The following is a 13031-nucleotide window of genomic DNA, read 5'->3' as shown; positions in this document are numbered from 1 at the left end:
TTCTTCTGGTATTCCCATTATACAACCTTTGGTCATTCTCCCACTGTCCGTAAATATATATATTTTTTCTATTTCTTACACTATTTGATCTCTTTGCTTTGGGGTTTTGAAAGATTCTGTTGATAATTTTTCTACATCAGAGGCTATTTCCTCTGCTATGTCTAGTCTAAATTTCTGTTAATGTTATTTTAATTTCTAGGATTTCTTTTTGGTTTTTCTTAGAATTTCCATTTCTCTGCTTACATTGCCCATCTATTCTTGCATGCTGTCTACTTTATCTATTAGATTCCTTAGTACGGGCCTCCCCTGGTGGCACAGCGGTTGAGTGTTGGGCTGCGAAGCTGCCCGCAGCCTCTGCAGCGCCGGTTCAATCCCCGGCCTCTGGGCAAGGGTCCCAGATGGTGCGCAGACTTCTCCTGCCTCCTGCTGCTCCCCTCAGCAGTGTATTTCAGTGTATTTCATCAGTCTGCCTGCTCTGTTCCCCGTTCTGTCTCTGGTGAATTCTCTCACCCTCCCGCGCTTCTGACTATACCCAGTGCTTATATATATATATATAAAAAAGATTCCTTAGTACATTAATCATAGCTTTTCTAAATTTGTGGTGTGACAATTTCAATACCCCTGCCATGTCTGGTTAATGTTTGCTTTGTCTATTTTTTTTTTGTTTGTTTTTGATATGCCTTTTATTCATTTCTTCATAAGTGGATATGAGGGACAAGTAAAAGAAGGCTGTGCATACAGGCCTTTAGTAATATGGTGGTAAAGTGTAAAAGTAGGAAAAGCATTCTGTAGACCTATGATTAAGTCTCAGTCTTAACCTAACCCTATGGACTGTGAATTTTACATTTGTTCTCAGCATTTTTTTCTCCCACCTGAGGTGGGAGTGAATTGTTGGCATTGGTTGCAGTTGAGTATTTTCTTTCTCTAGCTTAGTTAGGCTCTAGTTAACTAATTCTCCTTGAGGCTGCCCTTTTAAAGAATAATATCCTATGATTTATTTAAAAATGATTATTTCCCCCTCCTCTGTTAGAAGACTGAGGAGTTTTTCCCCCTCCCGGACATTTATTATGGGAATTTGAGCTTCCAGAAGTAAACATCATAAAATGTGGGGTCTCCCTAAAACTCCCTTAGACGTTTTTAACTCTCAGATTTGTCTTCATTGAGCCTCCAACAATTTTCAAGCACATTTTAAGTGTTTTTATCTCAGACTGGTTCCTAAGGCAGTTTATACTACAGAGTCTCTACTCCAGAGTCAGTAAGTTGTGATTCCCTGTATTGCATTTTTTTTTTCTCTGCAATTTGAGGGTAATGGTTTTCCTGTGTCATCCCTTCTAATATGGATGTGGAGACTTTCGAGCCCTTACCTGTGGAACCCAAAACTAGAAGTCTCTGTTAATTTTTGAATGGTTGGTGCATATTGCAAATGTCACATTGTTGACTATCTGGATTTGTTTCTTTCTTTTAAATAATGCTGGGATTTATACTACCAGTGTTTAATATTATTTTCAGATCAGCTTAGGTTTTTAAAGGTTTTATTTTTCTTAAATTTTGCTAGAATAAGTCTAAGATATTCCTTTCCCTAGGTATGATTTATTTCTCCATTCCTCTTAAATCTCAAGCAAATGAGATGGCCAGACTGGGCATTTAGTACTCAGAAAGAGTTCATAGAAACTGAGAGTTTCTTTGCTTATATGTTCCAAATTGTTTTTCTCCCTTACTCATAGAATTTCATTCTACACATTTACAGCTTTGTATCAAGAATATAACAAAAGTAACTGCAATTTTCTGAAGCTTTTTTTCTGTAAAACTCTAGTCTCTCTGAGATATGTCTTTGCAATTGCAACCCTCTCTATTGGAACAGTTATCTTACAATTGCTAAATACAAAAATATTTATTTAGCTCATTTTTCTAGTTATTTGCAATGAGAAAGTAAATCTGTTCTGAGTTACTCTATCATAGCCAGAAGCAGATATACAGAAATGCCAAGCTTTTGAATACTGGTAATTTGGGTGTATATTATTATCTTAATGTGACTTTATTTGCATTTCTCTGATTATTAGTGAGATTAAACTTTTTTTTTCAAAATCTACTGACTACTTGTGCTTCTTTTGCCTATACATTTGAACTATTTTTAAAATTAGATTTCATTTTCTTATTGATTTATATGAGTACTTTAAATATTCTGGTATTAATTCTATGCCAATTATATTACTGCATATATTAGCTCCAAATATTGTGTTAGTCTTCTCAGCTTTCAATTATCTTGGTTAACAGAAATTTTATTTTGTTTTAAATGTGAATAAATATATCAATTTCATGTTTTTTGTTTTTTTCTTTAATATATCTTTCATTTCTTCAAAATGTCTTAGTGTGTTACTTCTGATATTTATGGTTTTAATCTACTTATAATAATTGATATTTGTATATGGTATGAGGTAGAAAATTAATTTAATTTTTTCATATAAGTATATACAATAACATCCATTTTTATTTATTGGGATAATCCTTTTTACTCTCTTGATCTACAATGCTACATTTGTTATATATAAAGTTTCCATAAGTACATGATTCTGTTTTAAAGTTCTATGTTTTTTTTCATTGGTCTGATTCTCCATGTGGATTTGTATAAATTCCATATGGTTTTAATTATCAGAAATTTATGATAAAGTATGGTATCTGGTAGAATAACATCCAGCACTTTCTTTTCTACTTTCAATTTTTTTTTCAGCTATTCTCAGACCATTGGGTTTAGTGAATAATATTGTTAAGATTTGGCTTTTAATTTAGAAGTTGATATGGAGAATTAACATGATTGTTCTATTCAGTCTATCCAATCATAAACAGGTTGGATATGCAGGTTTTGTTTTTAATCCTTTAATAATTATATTTTTTCTGACAAAGGTCATAGTTATTATACTTATTCCAATATGCTAAAGTTCTTAATCACTATGGGATCTGCACTTTTCTATTATCCATTTTCCTGGTTATTGCACTTTTATAGAAATTTTTCTTTTTAAGATTTATTTATTTATTCATTCATTTATTTATTTATTTATTTATTTATTTATTTATTTATTTATTTATTTATACAAGCACTGGGTACAGTCAGAAGTGCGGGAGGGTGAGAGAATTCACCAGAGACAGAACGGGGAACAGAACAGGCAGACTGATGAAATACACTGCTGAGGGGAGCAGCAGGCGGGAGGAGAGGTCTGTGCGCCATCTGGGACCCTTGCCCAGAGGCCTGGGATAGAACCGGCGCTGCAGAAGCTGCGGGCAGCTTCGCAGCCCAGTGCACAACTGCTGTGCCATTGGGGAGGCCCTATGGAAACGTTATTTGAGTTTTGTATAGTTACCTTTTGTATCTGCTAACTTTTCCGAATCATTTACTTAGATACACTTAAATGATTAGTTATAATTAATTGATATCTTCAAATTATTTTACAAGACAATTACATTGATTGTAAATAAGGACAGTGATGTCTATTATTTTTAGTTCTATTTTTTTCTTTAAATTGAGAGAGAACCCTTACTACAAAGTTGATTAGGGGCAAAAATTAATTTATTATTTAACCATCAGCATGATATTCAGTAGGTTTTTATAGATACTTTAATCAGATCAAGGAAATCCTTTCTAATCATAATTGATTAGGATTTTTTTTTCATTTTATGAGACATGTACTGAATGTTTTTGGATATTGAAAGTACTTCTGTTGAGATTGTGGTTTATTTTTCTCTTATACCAATGTAATACACTCTATACCAAAGTATATAGTGTATTGATAATATTATTATATAGTATTGATAATACTATATAATAGTATTTCTGGTGGTAAAAAATTAACTGTTTCCTGAGTAAATATTAATTGCTCATGATGCTTTTTTTAAACTCTGCTTAAATTTGCATATTATAGTTTATGTAGTAGTTATGCATCTGGACCTGTTTTGAATTTATATAGGGATAATTTTGTTTGCAATCCAATTTTTCTTCTTTGGCTATTGTTTTATATTAGATTTCTCTTTTTTTCTTGCTCAACAATGGCAATTTAATTTTTCTTAATTGTAACCATTTTTTAAAAAGATTTATTTATTTATACAAGAACTGGGGTACAGGCCAGAGGCGCCGGAGGGTGAGAGAATTCACCAGAGACAGAGGCGGGAGTAGAAGAGGCAGAGGGACCAAAGACACTGCTGAGGGGAAGAGTGGGTGAGGCAGGAGAGGTCTTCCACAGCTTTCCAGGCTGCAGACAGCTTCCAGGCTGGCGTTCAACCCGCTGCACCTCCGGGGAGGCCCAATTGTAACCATTTTATTTATTTGTTTGTTTGTTTGTTTGTTTGTTTTAAAAGATTTATTTATTTATTTATACAAGCACTGGGTAGAGTCAGAAGTGCAGAAGGGTGAGATAATTCACCAGAGCCAGAGCGGGGACAGACAGACTGACGAAATACACTGCTGAGGGGAGCAGCAGGCGCATAAGGAGAGGTCTGCGTGCCATGTGGGACCCTCACCGATGGCTAGGGATCAAACCGGCGCTGCAGAGGCTGCAGGCAGATTCGCAACCCAGCATTCAACCGCTGCGCCACAGGGGAGGCCCCAATTGTAACCATTTTAAATATTTGCAATTGTATTCATCTAAAATACATTTGTAATCATTCTTTGTAATCATTTCATTCTTTGTGATAAATTATGTTTGTTGGAACTATAGGGCTATTTTTACAATGGCTTGCGGGGCTATACATTTGTTTCATGAAAGTGGTGTTAGAGTGAATACACCACATTCTCTTCTCCAAACACAGCTGCTAATCACAGTGGCATCTTCACAAAGACCACCATGCTAACAATTCCTCCCATGGAAACATGGCCTGATTATCTACTAGTGTGAAGGTATACATTAAGTGCATCATTTTAACATTCAGAGAATTTGAGAGTCAAGGAGTTTACAAAAGTTGCCCCAGTTTAAAAGCTAATTAGCATGAAATCAACCTTCTTTTAAAATCCACACTTTAGGTTCTTTCCATCAGTGGACTTTCTTGGTGTGTGGTCCGACAGGCACCTGCACCGGAATCACCTAGGGCATTTGATTAAAAATTCTCATTCCTTAGCCCTACTTCAGATATAATGGATCAGAACTCTGGCAGCTTTGGACCTGTTAAATCTGCTCTGTAAATAAATTTCATAGCTGATTTTTACTCACTAAATTTTGAGAACCTCTATACCTATAGTGGTTTTCTTATTAAGTCACTCAACAAAGTAGAATACTTAACAAGTCATTTACTACTGAATTTCCATCCCTGGTGACTGGCTTTCCTGGTTCAGGAAATTATAACTAAAGTTCTCATGCACATACCCCATTTAAAAAAAAAAAAAAAAAAGGTACTGCTGACTTCAGTGTAAATATTCAGAACAGGGCATTTCTACAACTGGCTTTGAGCCCCAAACGCACACATGGCACCAGGAAAGGAGTTGTACAAACTTGGGGTCATGGAAATATGAGCAAAGGAAATGAAGTAAGAAAACGGATGTGAGAATGGGACTGTTGCTGAGGTCCATATTATAATGAGAAATATTCTATCAACATTTCCATAAAGAGTCTTTACAAATCTTGCTGGTTTCTTTATCAGTAAAGAAAGTTTTTTTTTTAAATTTTATCTGCAGTTTGGATTAGGTCTCTTAGGCATTTGTTTTCTTCCTAGATTCTTGAAAGTTCCTGTATGTTGATTTACTGGAAATGGATTAAAGAACAACTTTTCATCTTCATTCTTTACCTTTAATTGCAATTTCTACCCTCTGTGTTCCTTCACTTAGAATTGATTCAATATCCCATGCATATATTCATTCAGCAAATAGATATTGAGCATGAGACACTGTGCTGGATGCTGCATGCTTTGCCCTGGACACTGGTACAATTTACTAGGGGAACTTCATAAATAATTATGACCAGAAGTTGAAAATGGTAAGTATACATGTGTACACACAAATACATATATGACTGAGATAAATGATATTTTTAAAAAACTGAAAAGAATCAAAGGCATTTTATAATACTAGGTTATCTGGATAAGAATCTTATCTCTGCCACTTACTAGCTGTATGCCCTTAATCTGTTTATGCCTCAGTTCCTTCATGTGGAAAGTAGTGTGTGCCTTACACAGTTCTGTGAAACTAAATGAGTCAATATATTCAGATTGTTTAGAACAGTTGACGGCATAGTGTTCAACTACAGGGAAATCAGGGGCAGAGGTTGATGCCAAGAATATTACATCTGCCTCTGATACAAAAATGGCTGTCAAGTGAGAAAGTAGACCAGCTCTGCATGGTTCCAGGGGATGGGAAGTGAACTACTAGAAGAAAATTAGATATATGAATTTTGACCCAGCTTTTAAAAGGTAACAATATGGCCAGCTTTGATCCAGAACACTCAATATCTCAGAAATTGTTCTCAATGTTGCAACTTAAATTGTTTCATTTAATCTCAAAGCAACCCTATGAGTCACATACTGTTCTTATCCACATGTACAGATGAGGAAACTGAGACAGAAATATTGGGTAATTCAGTCAAAATAACATAGGAAATTATTGGTGGAATAGACACTGGCACATCACTTTTAAGAGCCATGCAACATTTTGCTTTACAAACCATACAAAGGTATAATAAGATAACTCTGCAGGGCCTAGGCAAGTAGGTGATAGATAGATAGATAGATAGATAGATAGATAGATAGATAGATAGATAGAAAGATAGATAGACAGATATGCTGGGTCTATCCAAACAGTCACATATATCCCCAGTCCATAGTTGCCTGCCTGTACTACCCTTATATTTTATATGGTGCTGTTTTGTTTTTCCTTAAAACAAGTTTAATGAGGTATAAATGACATAAAACAAGCTGCATTTAATGAGTACATTTTGACATGTGTATATATATCCATGAATTAACCATATTTGAAAAAGTGAACTATCCATTGCTGCCATAGTTTCTCATATGGTGTGTTTTTATTTTACTAATTGCATTGCCCAGTTGCTGTTTTAAAAGTGAGGTGCAGTGGGAGGCATGTGGATTAAAGGCCATGGCCATTTGTTCTATATCCTTGGCAAGAACCTGAACACCATCCCCTATAACTATTTCAGTGGGTTTCCTTCCTTCTTTGCTTACTTTAGGAATACCTAGAAGGGTATTTATAGAGCCAATTTCAACTGTTCCAGAACTTTCATTGCATTTTGAAAGGTGTGGCCTACAATTCTGAGCAGAAAGAGAGAGCAACCAGTTCTTTATACTGCAAATATCCTTGCCAAGGTTGTTTGATGGAGGCACATCCAGCTTTTTGCAGCTATTTTGGTCCTATTATAGGGAAAGTAGGTTATTTCATTTGGAATTGCTTAGGTTTATGACAGACAAATATAAGCCAATTAAAATGGATAAAAAGATATGGCAGAGGAGGAATTTCCCCCCTGAGGAATAAAGACATTCCAACAACTGCATCATTACCCTTGGCAATAATTTTCCCCCCTTGAAGCTAATTAAGAAATGTGCGTGGGTTGTTCCTAACTTCCTTAATTCTACCTTGACTCTCCCTCCACCTTACCCTTTCTCCCCTAGTAGCAGTATATTTTCTGACTAGGTGAGGGGAAATTGCTAAATAACTTAATAACAATTTAATAATGTACCTTGCTAATATTATCCATAGCACCTTGGAATTTCCTTCCACCTAATGGCCCAATATGCTGCCTCTCCAAGTTCTTTTTCAACCCTGGCAGAGAATGGTTTATTCCCTTATTCTGCACTAACTCCTCATGTAACTCATGACTTTCACAATCAACCAAATAGCTAAACAATATTTGTTTTCTCAAGTTCGAGTCCATATACCCATTTATCGATTCACTTTTTTAAATGGAATTAAAGATTCAAGATATTATTAGATAATCAGAAGCAGTCCATTACTCAGCATTCCAGAGATTTTGTTCTGTCAGAACTGTTCTAACAATCACAACTTTCAGTTTAGTTTATGTATTGATGGGAACCAGTGAGTCATTAACATAGAAAATGTAATTATTCTTGAATGGAGGGGGTTTCTAGTTCTACATCATTTTGACCTTAAAATATGTTGATACAATCCATACAGAGGAAAGCAAACTTAATCAGTTCTCTGATTTCTAAAGAAGATAGAAATGAAAAGGTTGTATACCCATTGCTCAAGTCTACTTTATCCCACACCTTTGTCATTAGTGGGGTTTGAAAGACTGATTTTACCTGTATGCAGCAGATTTTTGCATACCTTCCTTACTTAAAGTCTATGGGGATGGTTTTACTCTCTTGTCTGCTAGATGGTAGGTGGGGTGGGAAGGGATGTTCACAGAACATTTTACACTATGTTTAAAATTTGTAATCTTTTAATGCAACAATTACTTACTAAAATTCTCCTGTGTCAGTCAAGCATCCTAGCAGAAAATTCACGAAACAATATAGAGGTGATATACAAAAGCAAGATATTGGGGCCCAGGGGAAATCTCCCCATACCCCTCTGAGTTCTTTTAAGTTGGCAAATAATCAAACAAGCATCAGATTGATTGATAGGAGAAAAAAAATAAGTTTAATTATAACATGCATAGGTTGAGCAACTCAAGTGGCATTTGTCACTATCTAAAAAAACATCACCTAAAGGCAAAGGATGAAGGGTACCAAGGGAGGAAGACGAAGGTCATTTATGGGAAGTTACCAGGAAAGGCACAGCTAACAAAGTTATGACAGTTATGCAGATTGAATTCTTCCTTCACCATTGATAAGAGTTATAAAGATTATGTTTCTCAAAAAGCAACCTCCACCCAAACTTCAGAATCCCTCTTGTGAAATAATACTTAGGCCACCACATCTGTGGTGGTAGATTTTTGCTGCTCCACAATGGTAAGTATGGGTGTTACAGATACACCCCCAGTAAAGGGAGCCACCATTTCCCCTGCCCCCACTTATATGCAGCCACCTTGGACTAAAAGTCTCAGGATGCCATGAATCAGTCTTCCTGATCAGAGGAGCTACTGGAACCAAGGGTGGAGCTGAATGGTCTGGTGGACCTATGTAACACAGCAGGTAGGCAGGCGGGCAGGTGCTGGCTCTTGCTTCTTTGGCCCAACTTGCACACTGGTACTGCTGGAAAGGTGACTTGGAGGAGAAACATGTAGAGACACTTGAAGGAGATACTTGGAAGAAATGTGGTCCTTGCAGAGACAATGGCAACCATTATCTCGATCTCATATTGGGTTAAGTGGTACATTTTTAATTTTTTTCTGTCCCGGTAATCTGAGATCTGCCTAACCCCTTTCTTGTGGTTCCTTTCCAGAAGATAACTTAGTATTGTGGAAAGCTTGTTTGGTTGGGCCCATGAGGGGAGGAGTGATTTTTGGAGTTTTGTTAGGAATTATCCTTTCTTCTCTCTCTCTGTCTCATTTTCTCTCCCTCCCTTTCTTACTCTCTCTCTGCACACTAATTATATTAAATATCATTCACACTAATAATCTGCTTTCTTTGCCTTTGTGCACATGGATGGACAGATCCCTTTTTTTTCTTTTTTCTTTAAATTAGTGATATTATTTATTAGTAATATCATATATAAATCTAATGATATTTTCTTTTTTTTTCTTTTTTTTTATATTCCCCATACAATTGCAACCCCCTGGTTTTAACCCCTATCCCTCCTTTCCCCGCCCCCCCACCCCAAGTGTGTCTCTGGTTCATAGTTGTTTGTTGATTTTGATTTTTTTCTTTCTTATAGTTATTCTTTTTCCTGGTCCCTTATTTAGGTTTTCTAGATTCCTGCTATGAGTGAGACCATCCATCCGGTATTTTTCTTTTTCTTTCTGGCTTATTTTGCTGAGCATGATCCCTTCCAGCTCCATCCATGTTGCTGCAAATTGCATGTGTTTATCTTTTTTGATTGCTGAGTAATATTCCATTGTGTATATGTTGTGTATATGTACCACATCTTGGACAGTTCCCTTTTTGCGTGTGCACCCCTTAACAGTTTGGGGTCCCTGGGTATCCCTCAGACACATGTTAATATGGGGAACCAAGAGGATTTGGTATACAATTCTGAATCTTGACAATAGGGTTCATTACCACCCTCAGGCCTAAAAGGGCAAGGGGGGAGAGTTACTAGAACCTAAGAGACAAGAGAGCACATCACCAAAGAAACCTTAGATTCTTTTATTGGCAGAAGGGAACAGAATCAAGTAAAGTATATGATGCAAACTATTCTCCTTAAGGGATGGCAGGGGTCTATCAGGAATATTTCCTAGTGAGTGCTAACCAGGAGATTCCTGGTTTAAGTTTCTCTTTCTGGGAGCATTAAAACTATAGTTAAGTTTGGTGATGTGGGGATTAGCATGAGCAATTACATTTTGGACCTCCTGTCCTGTTTTTAATGATTTTCTCATACATAATGCCTATTGCATCTAAATATAGCTATTGAAATTGCTTTTAAATTCTCTTCTTTGGGTAATAATGAATACAGCCATGATGACCTAACTTATAATATAGTTCAGAATATGTATATAAGAAACTTAGAAACTTGATATTTTATTTTTTATTTGAGATAATATTGGCATATACCCATAAGATATTACCAGCATCGTGCACCCATCACCAACTCACCCCGTTCCACTACCATAGACCACTGTGTTTCCTTCCCTCTTTGTTCTTACTCCTACCTCACACCCTCCCCCCACTTGGTGCTTCATCTCTGTAAATCAGTTCTCAAGGGTTACTTTTTAAGCTTGGATTTGAATTGGTTCAGTAACTTTACATTCCACATATTAGTGGCACTATCCACTATTTCTCTTTCTCTTTCTGACTTATTTCACTTAGCATTATCCCATCAAGCTCCATCCATGTTGCCACAAATGACATAAGTTTTTCTTATTTGATTGCTGAGTAATACTCCACTATATGTAAGAGTACACGTTTTCTTTCAAATCAGTACCTTTGAATTTTGGGGATAGATGTCTAAGAGTAAAATTACTGGATCGAATGGCAGATCTACTTTTAATGTTTTGAGAGACCTCTATACTGCTTTCCATAAGGGATAGACCAGTTTGCATTCTCACCAGCAGTGTAGGAGGGATCCCCTTTCTCCACATCCTAGCCAGCACTTGTTGTTTCTAGTCTTTTTGACATGGGCCATTCTCACAGGTGTAGCATGGTATTTCATTGTGGACATTTTTTCATGTAACTGTTAGTCATTTGAATAGATTCTTTGGGGAGTGTCTGTTTAGTTCTTTTACCCATTCTTAATTAGGCTGTTTTGTTTTTGTTGTGTTTTATGGGTTCTTTGTATATCTTTGATATAAGTCCTTTGTCAGATGGATGGAGTGCTAATATTTGCTCCCATTCAATTGGATGTATTTTCATTTTAGGTATGGTTTCTTTCACTATATAGAAGTTTTTTTAGTTTGCTGTAGTCCCAGCTGTTTATCATTTCCTTTGTTTTCCTTGCTGTTGGCGATGCATTCCTAAAGCCATCACTAGAGCTTATGTCATGCAATGTTGCCTACATTTTCTTTCATGCATTTTATAGTTTCAGGTTTTATATCCAAGTCTTTGATCCATTTTGAGTTGGTTTTCATGTATGGTGTGAAATGGTGGTCTAGTGTCATTTCAACATCATTTATTGAAGAGTCTATCCTTGTTCCAGTGTATGTTTTTGGCTCCTTTGTCACAGATTAACTGTTCATACATGTGCGGGTTTATTTGTGGACTCTCAATTCTCAATTCTTTTTTTTTTTTTAAAGATTTATTTTTTTTTTATTTATACATGCACTGGGTACAGTCAGAAGCGCGGGAGGGTGAGAGAATTCACCAGAGCCAGAGCGGGGAGCAGAGCAGGCAGAAGGACCGAAGTACACTGCTGAGGGGAGCAGCGGGCGGCAGGAGAGGTCTGCGCGCCATATGGGACCCTCTTCCGGTGGCCGGGGAGCAGCCGGGGATCGAACCGGCGCTGCAGAGGCTGCGGGCCGCTTCGCAACCCAGCGCTCAACCGCTGCGCCACTGGGGAGGCCCTCAATTCTCAATTCTATTCCATTGGACTATGTGACTATTTTTGTTCCAGTACCAGCTGTTTTAATTATTATGGTTTTATACTATAACTTGAGATCTGGAAGTGTGATACCTCCATTTTCATTCTTCTTTGTCAAGATTGATTTTGCTGTTCAGGGTCTTTTGTGATTCCATATGAATTACAGTGTTGATTCTTTCCCACCAAGGTTCTTGTATACTTGCATCTTCAATTACTGACTCATTGTTCCACTTCATCTCCTCTACCTCCATGACTTTCTCCTTAATTTTTCACCTCTTGTATTTCTCTTTTGAAATCCTGAATCTCCATTTTTATAATATTTAGAGATTCATTTTCTGTTTCCAGTGCCTTGATTTTATTTCTAAGGACATGTTTGTTTTACTGAGCTTTCTTCCATTTATTTGAATTTCTTTTATCACTGACATTCTAAACTCCATATCTAATAGGGAGAACATAGATTTCACATCTGAATCTGGGTTCTGGAGATCTGTTCACTTTGTGTGTTTTGTACTATTCCCTTGAGGACTCATGTTGCCATTTGTTATGTTGTTCCTTCTTCCCATTACTAACTTTGGAACCCAGCTGCTGCATGTGGAGTTTCCTCTGGGCATGGCTCTTCCTGCCTCACTGGTCCTGGGTCTCACCTATCTGGTGAAGCAGCTGGCAGTCTCACAGGAGGTCTTGAGGCGTCTGGCCGCTCTGGTTCTCTCTCTGATGTGGGCCCAGGGTTTCACCAGTTTGTATGGGTACTGACATGGATCTCACAGGAGGTAACAAGACTGCTATAGGTCTGGATGGGCATTGGTTGGGTCTTATGGAGGTCATGAGGCCTCTGGTGAGGGTTGGCAGTGTCTCATGAGGCCTCTGGTCACTCTGGGTACCCTCCCTGATATGGATTCAGGGTCTCACTGGTCTGGGCAGGGTCTTGTGGAAGGTTACAAGGTCTCTGGACAATGTGGCACACTCC

Source organism: Talpa occidentalis, unplaced genomic scaffold, assembly GCF_014898055.3.
Source record: "Talpa occidentalis isolate TD23 unplaced genomic scaffold, MPIMG_talOcc4v2.1 talOcc4.9, whole genome shotgun sequence".
Classification (NCBI taxonomy): Eukaryota; Metazoa; Chordata; class Mammalia; order Eulipotyphla; family Talpidae; genus Talpa; species Talpa occidentalis.
Note: the sequence above shows the minus strand (reverse complement) of the source record.